The sequence below is a fragment of the Botryllus schlosseri genome, chromosome 6, assembly GCF_051294905.1.
Source record: "Botryllus schlosseri isolate E-star chromosome 6, Bs_hap1, whole genome shotgun sequence".
NCBI classification, from domain to species: domain Eukaryota; kingdom Metazoa; phylum Chordata; class Ascidiacea; order Stolidobranchia; family Styelidae; genus Botryllus; species Botryllus schlosseri.
In genome coordinates this window covers 23289734-23313487 of record NC_137241.1, presented here as the reverse complement: position 1 = coordinate 23313487, position 23754 = coordinate 23289734, and the positions used below count along the sequence as shown (strand labels likewise).

General features: G+C 40.1%; 1 protein-coding gene across 1 annotated transcript in view; it reads left to right on the top strand.

Moving 5' to 3' along the window:
* The window catches only part of LOC145440404 (rab proteins geranylgeranyltransferase component A 1-like), a 266120-nt gene that overhangs the window by 191714 nt on the left and 50652 nt on the right, over positions 1 to 23754 (top strand). The window lies entirely within an intron of this gene.

The following is a 23754-nucleotide window of genomic DNA, read 5'->3' as shown; positions in this document are numbered from 1 at the left end:
ACCCTTCGCAGTTGGAAATAAAATGTTCTTCTTTCGGTAATCTTATAAAGCTGGCAACCCATATCGGGCTACTGGAAACCCATCAAAATCACATCAAAGCTGAAAATGAACATTGTTCCAAACAATTGATTGCAGTGCTGAGAAACAACAAAGCATTGACACTGAGTTTCTATTGTTCAGTAACAAAGCGTCTGGACGAAGTTGACAAGTTACTTTAAGAGACGATTTTAGGATTGCACAATTAAAAGTTCGTAAATGCCCTCTCGTATCATTTTTGCAACGAAGTTTGCTGGTATTTTTCTTTCTCACATCTAACGCTGCTTGTATATGACCGATTGCCCAGATATCTTCTATCAATCACTATGAGTATCTCGAGGGCTTGACTAGAGACTGAGTCACCAAACGCCTGGGTTTTGATCGAACCCAGGTCATAAGCCACTGTTCTAGGGGCTCACTTGTCAAATCTGACTTGCAGCTTGGACAGTTGCTAATCAATTGAGGATGATAGATCCATTTAAAACACTATGCATATGTTGTTATTATGAAATTATATTGATCCAGAAGGATTATCTCCATGAGACTTCATTTTCAAATGAAACAAATTCAATCAGTAACATAATCCCCAATCCTGATTCCATTCCCTTCATATTGTAGCGATGAACCATTTAGCTCCCAATCATATTGTTCATATCATTGATAAGGATTAAAAGACATTGAATTCACCACAGCTGTGAAGCAGGAAGCTCAAGATAAGAACAAAGAATTGTATGGATATCCTTGTTCCAGCATATTGATCATCTGTTCAAAGGAGACCTTGCACGGGAGCATGTATCCTATTATTAGTTGAAACTGAAAAACGTTAGTAACGAGTCGTTAAGAGTAAAGTTTTCTCGAATAACTGAGACTCAGCATTCGTACATCGACATTTAGCAGCAGGCTAGGATACAGTCACTAAGCTAATAGTTGACAATGACAAGTGTGGCAGTGCTACAAATTCAGACATCACAATTCCAGTAGTAAGAAATTAATCAAAAGTTATTCATTCATTATTCAGAAAAGACTTCTAATTCGTTCGACGAAACATAGTGCGGAAAACATATCTTTGACATTGAATATATGCCACAGTACAGTATAAATGTGACCACAAGAAGGAATGAACGAAAACATGGTTAACTAAAACAAGAAAGTTGGCCATGGTGAAACACGATTTCATACAAACTTGCTGTCTTGTATTTCCGCTGAAGAACGAAAATAACATATCAATCAAGAAAAATCTTAAGATTACATCATAATACACCGTTTGGGTTAGATGTTAAATCAACACACAGACCCATAGACCTATCAAAAATGCATGATCATTCATAATCTGAATAACATCGGAATGTTGCCATTGCGTTGCGTTGCTGTGACGCCTACTGTAGGAAGTTTATCATAAGAAACATCAACGACAACTTATACAAGCTGGCAGTATTTCCTGATAATGGATGCGGTATCGGGACTCCCAAGGTTTTAAAACACATTCCATTAAGCGAGTAACAAGTTTTGAGGACCGTATTAAATTATACAGACCTACAACACAATCAGTGACAATTACGTCGCCCATCAATTGCAGCCATAAATGCAATAGTCAGTTACTCAGTTTCAAGCAAGAAAAATCACCAAGGTAGACTCCAAACCAATGTGATAATGATTATTATCATAATCAGATCGCAGCAATCCTATTATTTTATCAACTGAAGGCATACAATTTACATTTCGACACACACAAGACACTTAATGATCCAATATTGTAAACAGATAGCAGAATGCTGAAACGACCGAATATTGTCCATAGAAATCTAAAATCAACCTTAGCCTACTAGCATTACCAGTATTAATGCTCAAAGTACAGATTAAATACAGATCATTTGCAGTGACACGAAACATATCTACCATTCTACCGATGTAATATAAATAGCATATCATTAAGGTCAGCATGATTCTAACAGTCGAAAAATTCGTCATTATGGAGTACCTTGCTCAAATATATAAAATCCCATATTAACCTCATTCCCTCTAAATTCAGACACTAGAATCTAATTACTGAAAATCCATAGGTGAAATTTACATGACGATGTTCCCCGATTTTCAAGTGACCAGAAATGTACAACAAAAGCCAGCTTATTCAGCCCATCGCCATATGCCAAGGCATGGTTATCATTTTGTACTTGATACGACTCTAACCACATTCCATCGTAGCAGCATTGCATATATCTATATGTGAATGTCACTGAAAAGTGAAAACTATATAGGTAATTTGTTGCCTTGTCACAGAAGGTTGATCGGAGGCACTTGACTTTTGATGAGTCATAATTGAAGTAGGCTATCACATAGAACTATGTGATTATCGACTGTGGGTAGCATAGCAACTATTTGAGACTAGGCTATTCAACACGAACAACAGGGAATTCCATGTAACGTTAAAATGTCACATCCAATTCCAGTCCTTAAAAGTGCATGCCTTCTACAACCTGCTAACCACATGATCAATTTCGAATACACTATGCGCGATATCACATTAGAAGCAATGATTAATCTATATGATAGTTGCATAATTATGTGTCCAGCCAATATGTGTGAATTTGGATTTTTGAAATCCTGAGGTTGGATTTTCTAGTTTCTGCACAATTCATACACAAGAGCTCAGGTTAAGCAGCAAGTATTGAGGTTCAACAACTCCAACAAAGAATTATTTACAAATTTGTGAAATGTTACAATTCGTTGCTATGTTTGGCAACAGATTTTGAATAGTAAACATCCATATTTATATAGCTAGATAGCGATAATTTGCAAATGTGATGATACTTGATAAATGATAGGTTGTCATGTCATATGCCACATGGAATGAAAAGATAGTGTTCAAAGGATCATTACAATCCGAATCCCAGTATAATAGCTCCTGATATAACAATTTAAATAGTCTATCAAATATCTTAGGCTACGGTTAGCACAGGCCCATGCACATGAGTATAAATTATCAACCGTCGACAACTGACAAAGGACTTTTTATTTCAATTAGGCCACACTCGTTCATTTTTACAGCAACATGTCTTTATGTATTCCTCAATCAGTGTGCACGACTCGTTTCACGTTTCATTCTTTTTTACCACTATGCGCAAACTAGGATGTGTGCGTTCGATTGGTAGCCACTAGCCAGCCTAGACTTAAGACGTAAGTCCGTAAGCGTAAGGTAGGGTAGGGTAAATAAATAGGCGATTGTTTATTATCAGAACTATATATGCATAAAATTCATTAGGCCTCCACATTACGAGTAGTTTCTAGAACTCTCCAAATACATCAATATTCACATCAAAATTAAGACAACCCAATCTTCGAATTACACATTGCGCGGTCTCCAAAAGCGATCGCATCGCTACATCGACCTATGCATGTTTCGCTTTTACTACGGATAGGGGTCGCTGTTGCAAATGACGCCGCGCTCCCTCCGGTTCGCAACTGTGGTCCTCGTCCTCGATCGGTTACAATCAATCAGTTTTATTAATATTTTCATCAATTAAAAACACTACAAAACTGTGATACAATGAAAAGATAGGAAGGTGTCGAAACGACTTAGAGTAGTCAGACATTCACCTTGGCCTAGGCCAGTGGTTCCCAACCTTTTTGTCTTCATTCCCCAGCTGAGATTTATTCCGAGCCTTCATTCCCCACTACCCAAAACTTCCGTCATTACGCAGCAGCTATTAGCTTGTTTGAGTATAGTTTGAGTACACAAGACACACAACACACCAGTACGCAAGACAATCCCCTAAAACTACAACATAAATCGTATGTGAAACGTCATACTGGTCGTGCTGGATGAGTTTCATCATCATCATCATCATTGGTTTATTAGCAATTTTATCAGTTCAATACACCACAAAAAATGCGATACAATGAAGAGAAAGGAAGATGTCGAAGCGACTAGGAGTTGTCTATGGAATCGGACACCCACCTTGGCCTAGTACAGTACCTAGTTTGTGACGCCATCATTTGTTATCCGGAGTTAAAATGAGTTTTTGTGAACAACACGCAATATAATTTTCGATGCATACATTCCAGAGCAGTTAACTGGCAACGGTAATCGCGCATGTGTCTCCGTAAATATGTAGGCTGTCCTTGTTTTACAAATGGGTCTATTCCAGAGTTGGATCAATTACAATAATTCAGTTTAATTACAATTACAATTACATCCTTGCATGTTTCAATTACATTACAATTACAATTACAATTACAATTACTGTTAAACTACAATCTCTATAAGTAAACAAACAATTGATTCGACAGAGAGGTGCTCTTCGACAACCGTATAGCGACGTAATTAACAACAATCTCAAGCTATTCATGTTTCATGTTTCATGTTTCATGATACGTAGAATACCCTTGAATTAAGAAAAGAACTCGAACGTATTCGAACTATTCCTAATCATGAGTACTGAAAACTACAAACACATAAAAATGTTTCAAGAGACTGCTAACAACCAAAGGTTTGAGCGACTAACAGCGAATAGGCTACAGGACAGTCAATGGAATGTAATCAAACGATTAGGCTACTCAGAGTTGAGTGAGTATAATGAAATGTAATTGGTAAGGGGTCAGCGATAAGGATGATACCGATAAGATGCGTAAAATTTAAATAAATGCAAAAGGAGAGAACCTCCTGCTAACTACGAATTACAACATTTTGTTTCGCATCTTTATTTTCACTTACTCGGAAACTGTTACATTGCATTTGATGAACATTATAAGGTCCGAAAATTTTTGGCCGCAGTAAATTTGGCCAAGATTCGAGGTAATATTGGGATAACACCATGGGCTGTAGCCAAGTCACAAGTCAATCTCACTTTTATAGTTTTGACTCTCGAGTCAAGTCGAGTTATTTTCAATTCACCACCGAGTCAAGTCCGAGTCGAAGTCAGCGAGCAGAGGGTCGAGTCCGAGCCATGGTATTATAACCCGAGTCCGAGTCCTAGTCATTGTGTTGACTGCTCATGTTTCCAATTGAATTCTTGTTAAATCCACTTTTTATAACTCTACTTGGTGATATCAAATGGTTCGCATTGATAATATAATAATACATTGCTCCCTTTTAGCAATCTCTGTTCGCATTTTCAAGTACCCGTGGCAATAGATGAAATCCCAATAGTGTGGTTGCTATACTATTCTTTGAAATCACAATGAAATGTCGGTCTTGGCGTAATGACTTGAGTCCAAGTCGAGTTGATACACAAATTGACTCGAGTCGAGTCATTTCCGTATTTTGATAAAATGACTAGAGTCGAGTCATCAGAAAATCGTGACTCGAGTCATTATACAACCCTGGATAACATCTCTACAAATGCGTGATCGAGTTTGATGACGCCTCGGTTGGAAACTAAGGCCTTAAGGCCTTGCGGCCCCTCGTCGTCATCCTGGTCCGTACCGGATTTTCACTGGTGTGACGAATAAATGGTTTATTGATTATTTTATGTTGTGATTGTCAGGTTTCCATAACAATGTAAATGAAATTGTAATTGAACAAATTTTTTATCAAATTACAATTACAATTACACAAAATAGAAATGGTCCAATTACAATTACAATTACATGAAAAAAAATGTATTTAATTACAGTCAGCTCAATTACAAATTACAATTGATCCAACTCTGTATTTGGACCAGTGTCGAAAATTGAAGATAGTTTGTGCGGGACATTTTTTCGATTTGAACAAAATGATTATTATTTTATTAATTTATACTAAAATGTTCATTAATTACTGCTACAGGCAATTTTTTTTTCAAGTCATAGCCCTAACGCGCGTGTGCCAGGCGCGTAGCCACGGGGTTTCGGGTGCCGAACTTCCCTGCGTGAAAGGCGACACCCCTTCATTTTGAAATGATCGTTCTAACTCTAATATTCAGTTGCAATTCAATAATTGTGTCAGTGTTCCGCGCGGCCGATTTACTCGAAACGTGTTGTCAATTAGCGAAAAGAGTCTGTGATGATCTCCCGCTGAGATGGTCGCGAAATTAGGTCATTCATTCCCGTGCGCGTGGCAATCGTCGCTAGCCTGATTTATCGCGTCTCGAACAAGCCTGGTTTTGCAGGCTTGAACAATTGCATCTGCAATAGGTCCAGTTCACACTATTTCATCGCTTGCCCGCGCAATCGCATCTGCATTGGCGGCGTCGGCTTGGTGTGCACGATATTATCGCTGGCCTGCTGCAATAGGCCTGGTGTGAAAGATATCATTGCTGGTCTAACTAACAATCACGTCTCGGGCATAGCATGCTTTGGCTCCTATTTCTTGGTGGTTACGAGACAATGCGGACGAGTTCACGCTAATTAGCGATTGTTTTTATGTCACATCGATTAAAAAGCGACGTCGCGAAACTGAATAACATCGAATCGCTGCGAACAGACTTCAACGTGCGTAATTGATTCCCTCTAATACTTGAACGTAACGATCAGAAGATGTGTATATCATGGCTTGAGTTCTGAAAGACGACGAAGGTTTGAAATCGGTGCCATCAAGTTCGGACCTTTTGATTAGCGAAGACCGTCGCCGAGACTGCGTAGTACGCGCGCGTATTTAATTGTTCACCAGAGATCAGGGCAGTGGCGGCTCGTCCTATAGGGCTACTGGGGCATTGCCCCACCTAAAATTCGGTTCAATAACAATAATTTATCATTTATAGACGCACAGAAATCAATATATACCGACATCCCAACGCAAATTGCATTCTTCTTGTGCTTTCGCTTGTAAATGCCCAATTGCCCATGTATAGCGAAGTCTCTGCGAAAATCGAATTCTCTTCCGTGTTTTCGCTTTGCGAATGGCTAGCCGAAGCATGCCCCAGTAGCGCTCAAAATAAGCTTTAACTGTTTATTACAGTGGTTCTCAACCTTCTTGGCTTCGCGGACCACTTTTCATTGTCACGAACCCTCGCGGACCCCCTCAAGTTCTAGTTCAATTTTAGCTCTATTATGGTGCAACCTTCATCTGTCTTGTGCAAATATGAACTGTAGGCTTCTGATAAACAGCAAAATAATGAATTTTCTTCAAGATAACATCATACTATTTATGGTGAAATTGGTTGACTTTTATTATTTCAAAGCTAATTTTGCTGCTGTATTTCTTGAAGTACGTGGTCATGTTTTGAAAATCCGCGTCTTCGTTTTGATACGAACGAGGAGTGCCGAAAACCATTTCCGCAAAGATAGATGGAAGCTAATGCAATATTAACGCATAACGCTTCCGACGATGTATGATCGCAACACTTATGGTACCATAATGAAGAAACACATATTTTATGAACATATCACGTCCAGCATCTAGCGCAGGGCCAGCAGATAGTTTCTACCGTTAAAGTGAAATCCTAATCCAAAATTCGAGACAAATTTTATGCTCCAAATAATGGATCCACATTTTCCAACCAGAGAAAGACTGTCATGAAACGACTTGTTCTGTTCGGGTTTACATATATATTTACGAGCAAACATTTTCGACCATGAACAATTGAACATTAACAAGACAAGGCTGCATACCAATATAACTGGTGATATAAATTTCAGGGTTGGCGCGTAATGCTTTGATAGCAACGGAACACTTCTTGTTCATAAAAAAATCAGCCTGGTCGATAGGGCATTCGCACTGAGAATGCGCCAAATCTGATTGCCGAGCTTTGAGAGCAGGTATATCATTGTCCGATTTATGACGAGTGTCAGCCGAAAATATTCGGGTTCATTTCAATATGAATATACTATTCAATTGTATATTAAAGTCCTGTACCTCCAAGAAGCAGTTCCTTCCATTGGGACAAATTATCAAAATACTTCGGAAATTTTTTTACAAACGACTGTTCAGTGTTCACTAATGTGATGAGACTGACAACTTCTAATGGAGAAGGTTTCGCAGCCATTACGAAGTCACCCTGATTGACGTTACTATCTCCATATTTTATTTTTTACACAAACCCCAACAAAACGTCTCTAAACAGCAATATGTTTGTATCAGCAGATTATTGGAATATTGGCAATGAAAATGAGTTTCCACACTACGATAGTCCATGTCAGACGATTATTATGATGATATCAGTCACAAGGTTTTAGCGGTTGTGGTGCGAAACCGCCTCATGATTTCTCAAATTAAAAAATAAAATAAAAATTAGGTTATCAACAATTTTAAAAATTCAGAGGTCTCGCGGACCCCCTGAAATTGCTTCGCGGACCCCTAGGGGTCCGCGGACCCCCGGTTGAGAATCGCTGGTCTATTATCTCAAAGCCGCGCACAATAAAGAAACATTTGAACAGCTTCTTTGAGGTACAGAACTTCCATATACAATTGAATAGTATATTCATATTAAAATGAACCCGAATATTTTCGGCTGACACTCGTCAGGGGTAATCGTCAGCAACTAGTAGAGAATTCGAAAGAACAGCGTATATCAACAATCGTAACACAAAATATGACGTCATATTTTGTGTTACGATTGTTGATATACGCTGTTCTTTCGAATTCTCTACTAGTTGCTGACGATTACCCCTGACGAGTGTCAGCCGAAAATATTCGGGTTCATTTTAATATGAATATACTATTCAATCGAATAAAGAAACAATGATTTAATCTCTCCTATTCATAAAATTACGGAGCAGGTGGGGCAACACAGTCTCGACTCGATGCCCTTAAGGTGTGATGTAACAATCGTATCTATATCTGAACTCGGTTACCGTCATATGCGTGGAGTCGATCTTTGCTGGTATAGGTCCATTTTGACGGTGTTTCACACCATGATAATTCTTGAAACTTGGTGTGTTCTGTCGTGATGGTGGTATTTAACACTGCCCCAAGTTTCAGGGTTGGTACTTAAAGATTAGGGCAGTCATTCCGTTTCCGAAATTGAGTGTGTGCTGATCCGTCATGTATCGCAAACAGATTTTACTCATAAGCCGGTATTGGTGTCCATTGATTTTGACGATGCTCCATACCGAGATCGGTAATGACATTTGGCACGGTAAGTCTTAATGTTAGTATCGAACGCTGTACCAAGTTTTAAGTTTGTCACTGAACTGTGTTAGTGGTAATTTCGTTTCCTAAGTCGAGTGAGAGCTGACTCGTCATTTATCACTTAACAGATTTTATGCAAAGCCGGTATTGGTCTCTATTGATTTTAACGATGCTCCTTGCCTAGATCCGTCATGAGCTTTTGCAAGGTATGTCATGATTTTAGTATCGAACGCTGTGCCAAGTCTCAAGGTTGACACTCAATGATTAGGGCAGTAATTTCGTTATCGAGGTCGAGTATGGTAGAGATGTGCGCCGATCTGACACTAAGCCTACCTAACGCATTGCGGATTTCACGCAAAAGCCGGTAACGTTAACTGTGTTCCATACTGAGATAGGTGATGAGTAGGGCAAGTTTTTGCAACTTTTTTTTACAGCTTCCGGCAGCTTCCTAAATACTTGTAAGATATGTAGAATGCTGTTTTAAGCTGTTTGAAGGAATCTTATAGTGCAACTTTTTGCAACTTTTGTCCATTTTTTTCATGCAACTCTTTGCAACATTTTGCAACTTTTTAGATTTTTCATGAAAGTATTTTCGGTTTTGGTGAAATACACGGCCAAATTCGACTGAAACACCGTAAATCAGCACCGAAGTACGGGTATTTTGGGAGCTGAGCCGGTAAATTGACCTTTTTTTAGTCAACCGAGCAAAATCTGGTCTTTTACTGCAACTTTTGCAACTTTTGTCGAAAATAAATAAATAAATGCAACTTTCCGCGGATTTAACTGCAACAAAAACTTGCCCTAGTGATGAGACGATGATATCATGAAACAGTTTACTAACATTCTCGTTTTGCATTTAAATACTTACTTTTATTTTATATTCTCCAATGTCAATTTCACCGTGAAATTGTGGTCTTCAAGCCATTTGCTTACAAACCCCTGTCATGCGCGAAAGCCATTTCGTTCTCGATGACGGCTAACAGCTGATCTGATCACTTGATCAGCCTTTTCCTCAGTAAATTTTACGCAAAATTCGGTGTTGTTCTGTTCCGAACAGACTGTTCGTATTAATTTTGACAGTACCATACCGAAAAGGGTCATGAGGCTACTTCTCGATGATGTCATGTAACAGTGTACTAAGTTTACAGCTTTCATTCGCGTATTTATTCCGTAATATATTTTCCAATGCCGCTTAACAGCAGACTTCTAGACAGTAAGCCATTTGTGTTAGCCTATGTCACAGTCTCCAGTTGCATGGCCAAAATCTCCTATGTTGTTCCGAGACCGAAATTCCGAGGCTGCTTTCGTCTTACTTCTTCAAATTTAAAATGATGTGCTGGATTCAATATGGCAGGTCCAATCTATGAGATAACAATGGCGTTTGTGTCTGAACTCGTTGACCTTTCCGGTTAGGCTAGTGGTTCTCAACCTTTTTTTAGATACGCCCCCCTTTTTGACGGTGCAAAATTTCGCGCCCCCCCCCCCCTTATCGTCATATCACAAAATCCAACTGGGATGCTAGCAACCATAACAGATTGTTTGTTGGTATGGACGGTTATGAATGTTGATAAGAAAATAAAAAAGATGAAATTAGGTCCATATAGAGAAAAACACGTGTGTATTGGAGGTAAATCGCGCGAAGCGCGAAAAATTTTTCAGGTGAACGCTTCTTTGCGCCCCCTTCAGATGTTTCACGCCCCCCAGGTTGAGAACCCCTGGGTTAGTCTATATAGGCTATAGTCAGAGGTGGTCAGTAACGAAGTACTTCTACTTATTCGAAGTATACTCAAGTAGTTTTCCTCTACTTCTTGTACTTAATAAAGTAGATCTGATTTTCGCTACTTCTACTTCTACTTCTACTTCGTAGTATTTTGTGATCTACTTACTTTATTTTCGCTATTTTCAGTTTGTCAAGTAGAAGTAGTTCAATCTTCCAATCAGGAAGATAGCCTGAGGAATTTCGGGGCTGTTTTGACGGAGTATCAACATTTTTTTCATAAAAGCCCAGAATTTTTGTCGCGCGCAGTGCTGGACACGGAGTGACCAGTATGATTTCACGAAAGTATCGGTGAATATAATTAAGGTAGAGGGTTGGCGTGGTTCCGTTCACACCACATTGTCACCCTTCGTCCATATCAAATAATTCATCACAGTATATATGGCTCATCATAACGCTTGAAACTGATGTTTCACAATCTAGCATTTACTTGTCATATCGTAATCTAGCATGTCCTATGTCCTTCATTGAAATTCACATTTGAAAAAGAGTGCGACAGCTCGTTACCGTTCTTGGACGTTCTTGTAGAGAAACGGGGTATTAACATCGTTACTTCGGTGTACCGGAAACCAACATTTACCGGACAATATCTGCGTTGGAATTCGTTCAGCCCAAACCGCCGTAAACTGAATTTAATTGGAGCATTGGTACATAGAGCATTGATGATCTGTTCGGATGTAAAATTAAACTCGGAACTCGAATATATCCGGAAAATTTTAATTGATAACGGTTACCCGGAACATATCATCAAGCGCAGAAAACTCAGGACAGAAAACTCAACAATTTCGATGCCAGCAATTCCCAAAACACAAACGAACGCCCTGAGAATAATGTATACATACATTTACCGTGGTTGGGTCCCATCTCTTCTCGTTTTGAGAAACAGTTGATCTCCGCCGTAGATCGTTGTTACGACAACGTCAAAACGAATGTTGTATTCACCACCAAACAACTACTTCCTGCAACGCGCAAAGATGTTCTTCCCGCTTCTCAACAAAGCAATATAGTTTACGAATTTAAGTGCCACTGTGATTGTCGGTACGTAGGAAGAACAACTCAGCGCTTGCAGGAACGTATTAAACAACATGTACCGCGTGTTATTAGACTACGTACATTAAATTCCCAGGGACAGGCCGCTGAAACTGAAACTGACCTAAGGGTGTCCGAACACAATCAGGCCGTGGCAATAAACTCTGCCATTGGCAGGCATTTAGCTGAGCATGCTACTTGCGCCAATAACTATAGTGACGACAGATTCTCAATTTTGGGTAGAGGCCGCACACTTTTCCACTTGTCCGCACTGGAATCGACATTCACTAAGATCCATCAACCACGCTTATGCCAGCAGAAGGAACGTTTGCGTCAGCTAAAAATTGGCCACTAGCTGCGCTCGCGGTTTGTCTGCATTTGCTGTTGTTTTGCTTCTATGACGTCACAATTGGCTGTACGCAATGTAGCTATATGCAAGTTTTTGAATTTCTCTTTATGCCGACGATTACCCCTGAAGAGTGTTGGCTCGAAAAGCTTCGGGTTTTAATATATTTCTAATATGAATATATTATTAAAATGTATATTTAAGTTCTGTACCCCAAAAAGTCTCTTCGGTTTTAGAAGTAGTATTGATATTTCACTTTCAATTCCCAGTATCATATACTTTGAGTTATAATTATTATCAGTTCTTTTTTCTAGATAACATACAGGTAGAAGTATAAAAGCCAGTGTAGTAATGCCTTTAATTTCTGGAAATAAAGCTACACAATATGGCATTTTGACGGTCCACCTTATTTTTTATTAACATTTACTAATCTCGCGAAGTGTTTACAGACTTTACACCGTATCCTATACAACTTCTCCGTATTGGTCTTCGACTAAACTACGGGCCTTATAATATGGGGAATGGCGCCATACCATGCTATTTTCTAAAACGTGCTGCTCGAGAAAACAGAGGATTAGCATCGCATTTCCATATCAATACTATTATTTGCATCCCATGATGTGGACGAATACTTATGCTATCAAAAATTGGATACCTGCTGGTATACATCAATATGAATCAAGCTCGTCACCTATCGCATAGCTCTATTTGCACCTTTTTACAATCAATGTGAACGAATTAGGATCGTTTTCATAACTACTTACTTACTTGAGTACTTTTACTTGAGTCAGTCAATTCTACTTCTACTTCAAGTAGTTTTAGGTTGCTTATGGAAGAAGTACTTCTACTCGTACTTGAGTAGATATTTTTTCGTCGCTACTTCTACTTCTACTTGAGTAGATTTCTTGACTACTTTGACCACCTCTGGTTATAGTCTTATGTCTACACTACAGATTGTTAGCCAGCGGTCAATTGCGAACATGAATCGTGTTGAATTTCTGCTCCTTACGCCGTTTGTGCAGTTTCCTTCGGAGCAATAATTAGAGGTAAAGAGACACGGTCCTTATCAGCCTAAAAATTGTCCATTGATCTAATTGTACGCGGGAGGAAAGCGCACTCTTACCTTTTTCCCAACATATTTCGATAAAAATGAAGGGCTGAGGTATAAGCGAGGATAAGGACGCCTTGTTATACACTTTTACACTGCTGGTGCCAGAGGCAGTCTATCTAGTTGGAACAAAATTGGGTATCGTGATCTGAATCATGTGGTCTCTCTCTACTGCAAACGGTGTCTCGATATTACCCGATCGTCGACATTACTCGGTTGAATTGACTGACTTATATTCGAATGCATCTTTTTTTCGAAGTAGTAACCAGTAGTGAACTTTCAAAATTCCTATAGTTGAAAAATCGCTTTCTATCAACTTTGCTGCAGTAACTGGCTTTTTCAATATCATATTGACCACTCCGATTTCATCCGAAGAATCCAAGCGTGGTTTCAGCACATTAAAATGCATCGAGACTTCTCTTAGAATCGGGATTTGTAAAGATATAGGCTCGATGAGTTATAGTAGATGTGCTCAGGATTCTCAGCGCTGTCATTATGGGTAGGCTATTCCAGATTTCAATGAATTCGTCATTGAACATCTTGCAACTATGAAATCACACCACGCGCAATGCGCCTATTGATACAAACGTTAAAATATGGAGGTATGAACTACTGTACTTCATATTTTCTTCCGAATAATTTGAAGAGTGTCACCTCGAAAAGCTTCTGGTTTTAGTATATTTCTGTCATGAATATATTATTAAAATTTGAAATGCGTAAGCCTAGTTAACCATGCCTAATATCTATACACCATACAAACTGTGTGTGACGACCACGAAGTCACATTTTCACGTCGAAGTACACTATTGTGACGTCATTTAGATTATTAACATCGCATGTACCCCTTGCCCCACCACCCCATATAGTCACGAGCCACCACTGGATCAGGGACTCGCTAATTGACAGCACTCCTGGACTCTTTGGTAAGCTTATTATACGCTTAAAACCGTCATTACGAAGAGATTATATGATCACCATTTACACATGTACTTAACCCGAATTGAATTGATGCTATATTGGTAAATTTGAAAAAAAATCCAAATCCCCCTAATTTTTCGACTGGCTACGCGCCTAGCGTGTGCTGAGAAGCACCATCCTGGATCTCCTCTCCCGACCACGCGCCCGAATAGACGTTCTGCTTTTCTGAAATCAAAATTATGTGCGCCCATATTCGTTTACAAAACCATTCGTGAGCTAGCTAGCTAGTCTTGGTTATCGGAGCGCGAAGTTGGAGGGTGTGTTGGTGTGTGCCTACAAATTGGAATTCATCTCTGCGCAGATTCGTTTCTCTAACACAGCTTTACCAGTGACATTAAACCGGAAATGCAGCAATACAGCTTAAACACCGATATAATGAGAAAACAATTGTCGCGACGAAAGCTACCCAATACGGTGTCAGACTCAAACCCATTCGTGGCGATACTGATTAGAATACACGCTGTATCATTTGCCATCATCCATATTTCTTGTTGTATACTTGATACATTCGTACTCCGAAATTGTCGCACAAAGTCATTTTTCTGTGTTCCTTTCATTACGTGAAGTAGGCCATGCCATGCCATTGTCAAATATTGATGCATCACAAGATTCTGGGAGGCACAATTAAATTCTGATTTTATTCGATTCGTTTGAACAGGGAACCTTCTACATTCCGATAAACTTAATTGCTGGATGTACTCGTATCGAGAACAACAATATCGAATATTAAACTATCAGGCATGTGGTAGTCAGTGGATTTCTATTGATAAGATCGCGGCATGTGCCCGGAAGTGGAATTAATTCTAGCCCAGGGGTGGCCAACCTGCGGCCGTAGAAGGAAATTTATGCCGTCGTCAACGCGTAATTCCATTAGTATGTGTTGGCGGCCGTCGACATGCAAATTGAATTTACGAATTGACCGATGTACTCCTGAAATGCTTCGCGAACGTAAATCGGGAAATGCACCAATGACGCCCAAATCTCTGTTTCAACTTTCAATCTGCAAGCAATTGCCGCGATGCGAGTTGGTCAACGCGAAGCAAGAAACCGCAAGAGACAATTACTGATTGGCGGATTACTGATTACTGATTGGCTGCGCGATTTCGCGTTTGAAATCAGCATAATTGTCTGCTTGAAATATTGGAGAGTTGTCGTGTGTACTTGCCAAGCCAGTGCACAGTGTATTTCGTTACTCACATGGTGCATTGGGCGCGGATAACATTGATGCAACTCCAGATTCTCAGTGACATAAATTCTGATTTTTGTTCAATGCATTCCGTCGGGCGGACTGGTTGCGAATGATCGTACCGTTTTAAGATTCCATTTAATAACTCGACTGCATGGTTTGGTATTTATGACTGCAGCCGGCAGGGCCGATATTAAAACGTCACGCGAATGGTTTAACCATAGTGTCCTATATGGTGTCGACACAGGCAAATCTCACGCCTCAGTGAAATTGTATCACGTCACAATTTCCATTTGGCTATAGGCAATTTGACGGTCATTTTTGACCGGCTTGACGAGCATTAAATTTGGTAAAACGGGTATCAGTCGAAAGCTGACTCTGCACTGATTACGAAAATATAAATTCTATTCCGCTCGTGGCCCTGGAACTCCCACAATCAGCCTCGAATTTTTCATTGTTCTGGAGATTGGCATTGGGACACAACAATGCTGTCTGGCGAAACGAGAGAGTAGCTCAGGACGTAACAATGCTGTCTGGCGAAACGAGAGAGTAGCTCAAGAGAAAAAGAGCCATACACCATTGTTGCGTCCCAATGCCAATCTCCATAACAATGAAAAATTCGAGGCTGATTGTGGGAGTTCCAGGGACACGAGCGGAATATAATTTATATTTTCGTAATCAGTGCAGATTCAGCTTTCGATTGATACCCGTTTCACCAGATTTAATGCTCGGCAAGCCGGTCAAAAATGACCGTCAAATTGCCTGTAGGGTAGGGTTGCCATACGTCCGGAATTTCCCGGACATGTCCGGAATTTCACCGAAAAATCTGCGTCCGGGAGGAATTTCTAAAATATGCCTAAATGTCCGGAATTTTGAAGGCTTGAAGCAGGCTCCAAAGTTTTTCGTAAATCAACATAAACAATGTTATTTTCAAGCAGATTTATGCTATTCAAAATTGTTCTTCGCGCCGCGCGCGAGTTAATGCAACGTATAATGATATTAGTATGGGCTCCAGGCACCACCCTCGTCAAAAAATGCAATCAAAATAAATATAAATAACCATCATTTACTGAAATAAGTCTGATTGTAATCGCAATTATAAGCTAACGGTATATTCCTAGAGTTGGTTAAACCGATTGAATGCTTCAATCACAGACAGTGGTTCCAATTCTAGGGCTCGTCAGCCTTTATCTACAGATCGCGATGATGTTGGATGTAATCAGCTTCCTAGGCCGTGAGGAAGTTTGGGCAAGCTGAATTTTTTCAGTAATCAGCTTTACAAGTTTTGATCTTTGCCACGGAACATTTTCAAGTGGGAAACGAGGTCGCGAGCATAAAAGGTTGGAAATCACTGTGTGTGCAACCTGCTGGTGCATTTTATAATAGCCTAATATATCGAAGAATCAATATTATTGACAGAATTCATACATAAAATTCAACAGCCAAATGCTAAATGCATATAGTAAGTGCCCAACAAGTTACATCGACTACCCTATGGTGGCCCAAGATCAGTGCTTTTTGGGCCCTGACAGGCCAGACACGACCCGCCAGATGATTTCATCCGGCCGCGGAGGAATCTATTGCAAACCCTAGCAAGTAGCAATTACCAGAGCTCACATTACAGATGGCTCAATTCATGACATATGTTCCACTTCATTCCTGTATAGTGTATCTGTATATAGTCGATGGGCGATGCTTTGCTAGTGTGACGTCATATTGACAGTCAATGTGTTACAACTCATTTTAAATTCCGCTAGTGGGCGCTAAACAGTGTCCGGAATTTGCTTCACAAAAATATGGCAACCCTACTGGAGGGCTGTAGCCAAATGGAAATTGTGACGAGATACAATTTCACTGAGGCGTGAGATTTGCCTGTGTCGACACCATATAGGACACTATGGTTTAACGCTGCACGTACAGTGTACACCAGCGGCATGTATAGTAAAGTATGTTTTAGTGCGACGATGACGTCATCGAAATGGAACAATTATGATGTCACAAGACTTCGCCATCTCGTCAAAAAATAAATGTCGCCGCCTTTGAACTGCACAATATGGCATTTTTACGTTACGCCATATTTTTTATCATCGTATACGAATCGCGCAAAGTGTTAACATCGTATCCATACAACTTCTCCGTATTGCTCTCCGACTAAACTAAAGGCCGTAATATGCGCGAGGGATCATGCCATGACATTTTCTAAAACGGGATGTTCGAGCAAACAAAAGATTAGTATCTCATTTCCATAGCAAAACTATTATTTGCATCTCATGATGCGGTCTAATGCTCATGCTTTCGGAAATTTATACCTCTGAGATGCATCAATATGCATTGTACATGAAGCTCTCTGCACCTTCCGCATAAATCAATTTGCAGCTTTTGAAAGTCCATGCGAGCGTATTATGACCTTTTTCAAAACTACTTACTTACTTGAGTTTATTTAAAGCCAGCAAATTCTTCTTCTACTTCAAGTAGTTTCAGGTTGCGTAAGGAAGAAGTATTTCTACTCGTACTTAAGTAGATTTTTGCGTCTCTTCTTTTACTTGAGTAGCCTTCTTGACTACTTTGACCACCTCTGTAGGTGAGGTGGTGGTCCGGTAATCTTGAGGATGGACTAGTATTCACTCTTAGTGGCAAAGTAACGTTTAATTCATTACTCGAAAAATCATCTTTCACTACTTGACTGAAATTATTTGAATTGATACTCGATACATATTTAGGTAGTCGAATCATTTTACTCAGCCCTAGTATCTAACCACCCATCGCACTTAAGTCAAGCATGAACAGAACATCGATAGAAATTACCAATAAATGCTATTACAACCATTGAAGGTTTTCACGGTTTTCTTTTACTTCTATTATCTACTCATCCTGACGACAGGTGAGACACACTTTCGCTTACCTGCCTCCCTGACCGCACGTTACTACTGTACTTTTTGAGATTAGGAAATTAACAGATATAGTGGTATAGACATCATCATCATCATCATTGGTTTATTAGAAATTTTATCAGTTCAATACACCACAAAAATGCGATACAATGAAAAGACAGGAAGATGTCGAAGCGACTATAGGAGTATAGTCTATGGAATGAGACACCCACCTTGGCCTAGGCCAGTGGTTCCCAACCTTTTTCGTCTCGAGCCCCCCTTGGCCGATATTTGAGCTAAAATTCCCCCCCTATGAAAAAAGTTTCCTGTGACTAAAAATATGTGCTTTTTAACGCACAACCATTTGTTGACTGAGCAATTAATGGCCAAACATATTCAGATATATCCGAACTATGGCGAATACGGACCGCACTAAACATTGGTAAAGTACAGTCAAGTTTGACCTGTTTTTGACCGGTCGGGTAGCCGCTGACGACAAATAAATCACCAAGTCCGCTAGCTATGGACTTGAGTTGAATCGATGAATTCGGTAGGCCTACGGTATGTTTTAAGCTCATATGTAGGCTTAAGAAGTTAAAGAATTTCACTAGCGGCCTTGTGCTGAATTCGGCTTGACGTTTTCCTGTTTAGTAGCAATTTGATCGAGAGGCAGTCGCGGCCCCAACGAAATCGTCTCGCGACCGTCACTTTATCAGGGGGTGTAATATCTACGGAAGGCATTTAAACATACACCTAAGCTTGAAATCCGCCAAAGAAACATACAATTGTAAAGAACATATTTCTACTTAACAGTTCTATACCATAAAAATCTAAAAACCTTGTGAACTCAGTGTATCTTCCGATACAATGCCAAAGCCAGATTTCCCCTAAAAAAATTAAGCCAGATTCCCCCCTAAAAATTTCAAAATTCCCCCTAAGGGGGGAATTCCTCCCCCCCCCCCCGGTTGGGAACCGCTGGCCTAGGCGATGTAAAGAGACAGACAAATAGATATATACGAATTATTTTATGTTTATATTGGTGATATAAATTCGAAGAATAGTGAAGTATCTCGTCTATCAGTTATGTTGCAGGTACTGGAAAAATAGGACCATAAACCATTTTTTCAGTTTTGAAAAACCCTGATTCGAGTCTGACCGAATTCAACTCCGAAATTCCTGTTGGTTTATCTAAGCTCCTCCTCGCCATCTCATCCGTGTAAGCGGTGTCTTGTAAAAGACCGCGCTACAAGTCGGCAGCTACGAAATAAAAATGGAGAAAATTGGCCTGGTGTAAATGAGTCGCGACTTGCACCATGAATACCTAAAAAAACACACATTCATGAGACAATTAATATATCGTAAATCCGATGCCTTCAATATCAGCCATGCAGATTAGCAGAGTAATAAAAAAGTTAAGACAGTTGATGATAGCGACTCGAACTCAAAATTGAACCATGTGTCTTGAATTCTGACTCGAGTCTTCAAGAAAATAACTCGGGCCCGACTTGATTCATTCAAGTCAAAATTATAAATGTGAGATTGACTTATTGTGACTTCATCTTGTGTTGTTTTTGAAAAGATAAAGCTATTAACACTCAACTCAACTCAACGTGGTTATAACCCTGCTCCTAGCGTTTCATTTTATAGAAATCTTGAATAAAAATATCATCAAATGACTGACTGAATGACTTGAGTACTTTTCATATAGTTTCATTTTCCAATTCCCCTAATAGTTTTGGAATGTCTAGTAACCGCTAATTGTAATTGTAATTGAGTAGAAATATACGGCATTACCTCCAATTTTATTTGACCACCTCTGGGTAAGGTAGGTATATTCCATTAAACGGAGACGTGGACGTCACAATTTAAACTGTGCGCTCAGGCCGGATATGCATTTTGAGGTGGAATTTTGATGAATAATAATGCGATCCGCCTGAAATGTTATGGAATTCGTGCGACCTACAGTACTCACAAGGTTCCCCGTTCTGGCCTATGAGAACCGGTACCTTTGAAGTCCTTGTGCCCTCGCATCGTGCGCAAATAGCACAACGAATATTTGTCTGTCGCTAGGTGACACCGTAATGGCGACGACTGCCGAAAGAACCTATGTGACACGTGATGTGCGTTCTACTTTGCGGCACTTATTATTTCAAGTAGGAGATGATCAGCGACGGGAACTTGCCGCAGGTGGGAGCGCTATATTGCACGCCATATGTGACCACTGACCAGTGATCACTGATCCTGGTCAGAAGTCATCGTAGTAATAAAGTAGCGTTTTTGCAACGCGCTAATGTTCCGAAATGACCCAATACTCCTCGTGTGAGAGTTTAGAACTTGTCGAGAGAAAATAACGGCAGCCTAGATCGAAGCTTTTCCATCAGCCCGAAGGCATTATTGAAAGTTGAGGATTAATATTGATTTCACGTTGTACATTATGTACAACGCGCATATTCTCTGCATGGTAACGGTCTCTGGAATCGCAAGTGCAATACGTATCGTCATTACACGATTAGGTAGCGGTTCAGAAAACGACCACTATATAGTTCCAGATGGCTATGACGTCCCATGTATAACACAGAAATGGTCATAAGTGGAATCGTGTAGGTTTACAAAGCGCAGCGGAAATCGTAATCCAAACAGCGACCCCGCGCCGTGTGTGTGAGACAGATATATAGCCTAAGAAGAACGTAAAAGACGATGTGCTTATAAATTTCTGAAAGCGAATATTTGGGGAATCGTCTCGATGAGCATTGCGCTGCCCGCGGATCCGTAACAGCAGTTACTCGTCAGTGTACCTATAGATAACTAGAGATGCGGATATAAACTGTGTAGTGTGTACGTACAGGCGCCTAGAGAGCTGCAGCCGCCGAAATTTCAGTTGATGGAAGCACAACGGTATTTCATTTTTCAGCATTTGGTATTCATGGTGTTTCGTATTCTACGGTCAAACATCGGGCATATATTCCTTATTGTGATTTCTGAGCTGCCGAGTCACAGCACGGTCAACTTTCGTTCTAGGCTTTTGTAGGACACCGTCTACCTACACTACATGGATAAGATGGCGAAGAGGAATTTCATTTTACACATATTTACCAAATTACTGACTGATTGAATGGTCTCGGTACCATAGGCGGTTTTCACCTAAAACCCCGCCATTGGGTACCGCAATCCATTCCAGTGTTATTCTCAAGCCATGGCAAAGAGTTAGTGTTGCGGCAGGAAGGTCATCCGCACTAAAACTTCAGCCCAGCTTCAGTGCGAATCACTAATCAATCCACTGTGGCAACTCCCACACGCGAAAGGCCGAATGGCAAATAAGACTTAAAAAATGTAAAATGTATATGCCCCCGATCCTACAGATTACTGAATTTACCAGACATGGGGTGATTACTTCACGAATGTAATCGATTGCGATTACGATTACCTGCTAATCCCGCGATTACGATTACGATTACGATTACAGCAAAATCAGGAAGTAGTCGATTACGATTACGATTACATTTCAAAAGTAATCACGATTACTCACGATTACATTTGTTTTGCTTCTTAAAACTAATTTCAGAAGAGATATTGGAAGACAATATAAGGCTTGCGATGAAAAGGTCTAATGAGATAACAACTTTCTTTATAAATCATACTTCATTTGCTTGTTACGTCATAATGCACCCATTGCCCAACTCTATGCAGGACTATTCGTCGCACCCAACGATTTGCATTCTTGCCAGGTCCGTAACTGCCACACCCCAAACTCCCCAATAGGACTGGGAGCGAGCTCTAAGGGGACTCAAAAGTGTTTCGTAAATCAACATAAATTATTATAGAGTATTTTCAAGAGAGTTAATTACCTTGAAAATTTTCTTTGAGCTTCGGGATTTAATGTCTCTAAATAGCTTGATTTTGAAATGCATAACTCTTCCTCTCAAGAAAAAAAGCAAGAATAATTTATATGAGTAGGCTAGGCATTTCGGGGGCGGTCATTACCCCGACACGACACACCGAAAGACGTATGCAATTTCTGCCAACATGCAACTCCAACAAAGTGTGCTACCAAAGAATGACCTTTGTGCCAAAACTTTGGGTATATGTCCATTGTCAATAGCCGCGCTCCGTGGGCGTGACGAATAGTCCGGTCCTTCCAATCTGAGCCCCAACAATGGAAATGCCAAATGCCAAATTTTTGTATTGACTCGACTTGTACTCGAGTAATTTTGCATGACTCGAGACTAGAGCGGCCAAGACAGACATTGCATGCAACTTCGAATAGTGAAGTTACCACATTATTTGTATTTCGTCTATCAGTCCTGATACTTGGAAATAGGGCCGTAAACTGTGAAAACTGATGAAAATCACTTTATTATGAATACGAGCCATTCTATGTCACTCGAGCAGAGTTGAAAGAAGTTGGTTGAACCGGATTGATATGAAAACTGATCTGTGAACATAACGAATTGGACTCGTACTCGAGTCAAACACTATGACTCGGACTCGTCCCTATACTAGCTGACTTGGCCTCGGAATTGACTCGGGGGTGAATTGAAAATTACTCGACTTGACTCGAGTCAAAACTATAAAAGTGAGATTGACTTGTGACTTGGAACATTGTGACTTGGTTACAACCCTACCAATACCAACGTTGGGAGTGGGGGACGAATTGCTGTTTTGGTCCTGATTGTGCCAACAAGCGACGCTAACACGGTGCATAAGCGGATGGCTATGGCGACAGGTATAAATTTCGAGTGAAGTATTGTGAAATAACGATTGGTGCCCGTTTCAAGTAGAGTCATATGTGAATAAGATAAAATGAACTTAAAATTCTTACACTTAATACAGATAGGCTACTAAAAGCTGCCGTTACGAGAAACAGCAAAGAACGGCTCGGTTATGATATATCAGCAGCAGGTGATTTTAACCATCGTAATGTTTTATTTGACGAGTACAAAATTTCAAATCTTTGTCCGGTGTACGTACTATACATACGTATACTACACAGATAGGCCTACTGCTCGCCAAGCATCAACGGTCAAACTGCGTTTAACTAAGCATAACCAAACATCAATACATAAGTTACTATTTGAAACTAGGAAGAGTGGTGATTATTATCTTGCTGCGAGGTAGTAGCGTCTGGGGTGTGTCTGGGGTGTACAGCATGGCTTATACCAGCGGTTCTCAGCCCTTTCTTCGCCGTGGCCCATTTTCCGGTTCGAAAATGTGCTGTGGCCCACCTCCAATCTTAAAGTCATAATCCTGTTCAATGCGTGGTAATCGACGGCGCCGATATGCCTATTTCTGTAAAATATGCGCATTTTTCTCCTTATTGACTAATGAAATTAAAATATGAGTATGCCTGGACATGTATTCGCGTGAAGCGCGACGAAAATTTTCAAGTTGAATGAATATCTTCCAACAAACGACCAACGAAATAATCTTGGGCCCCTTAT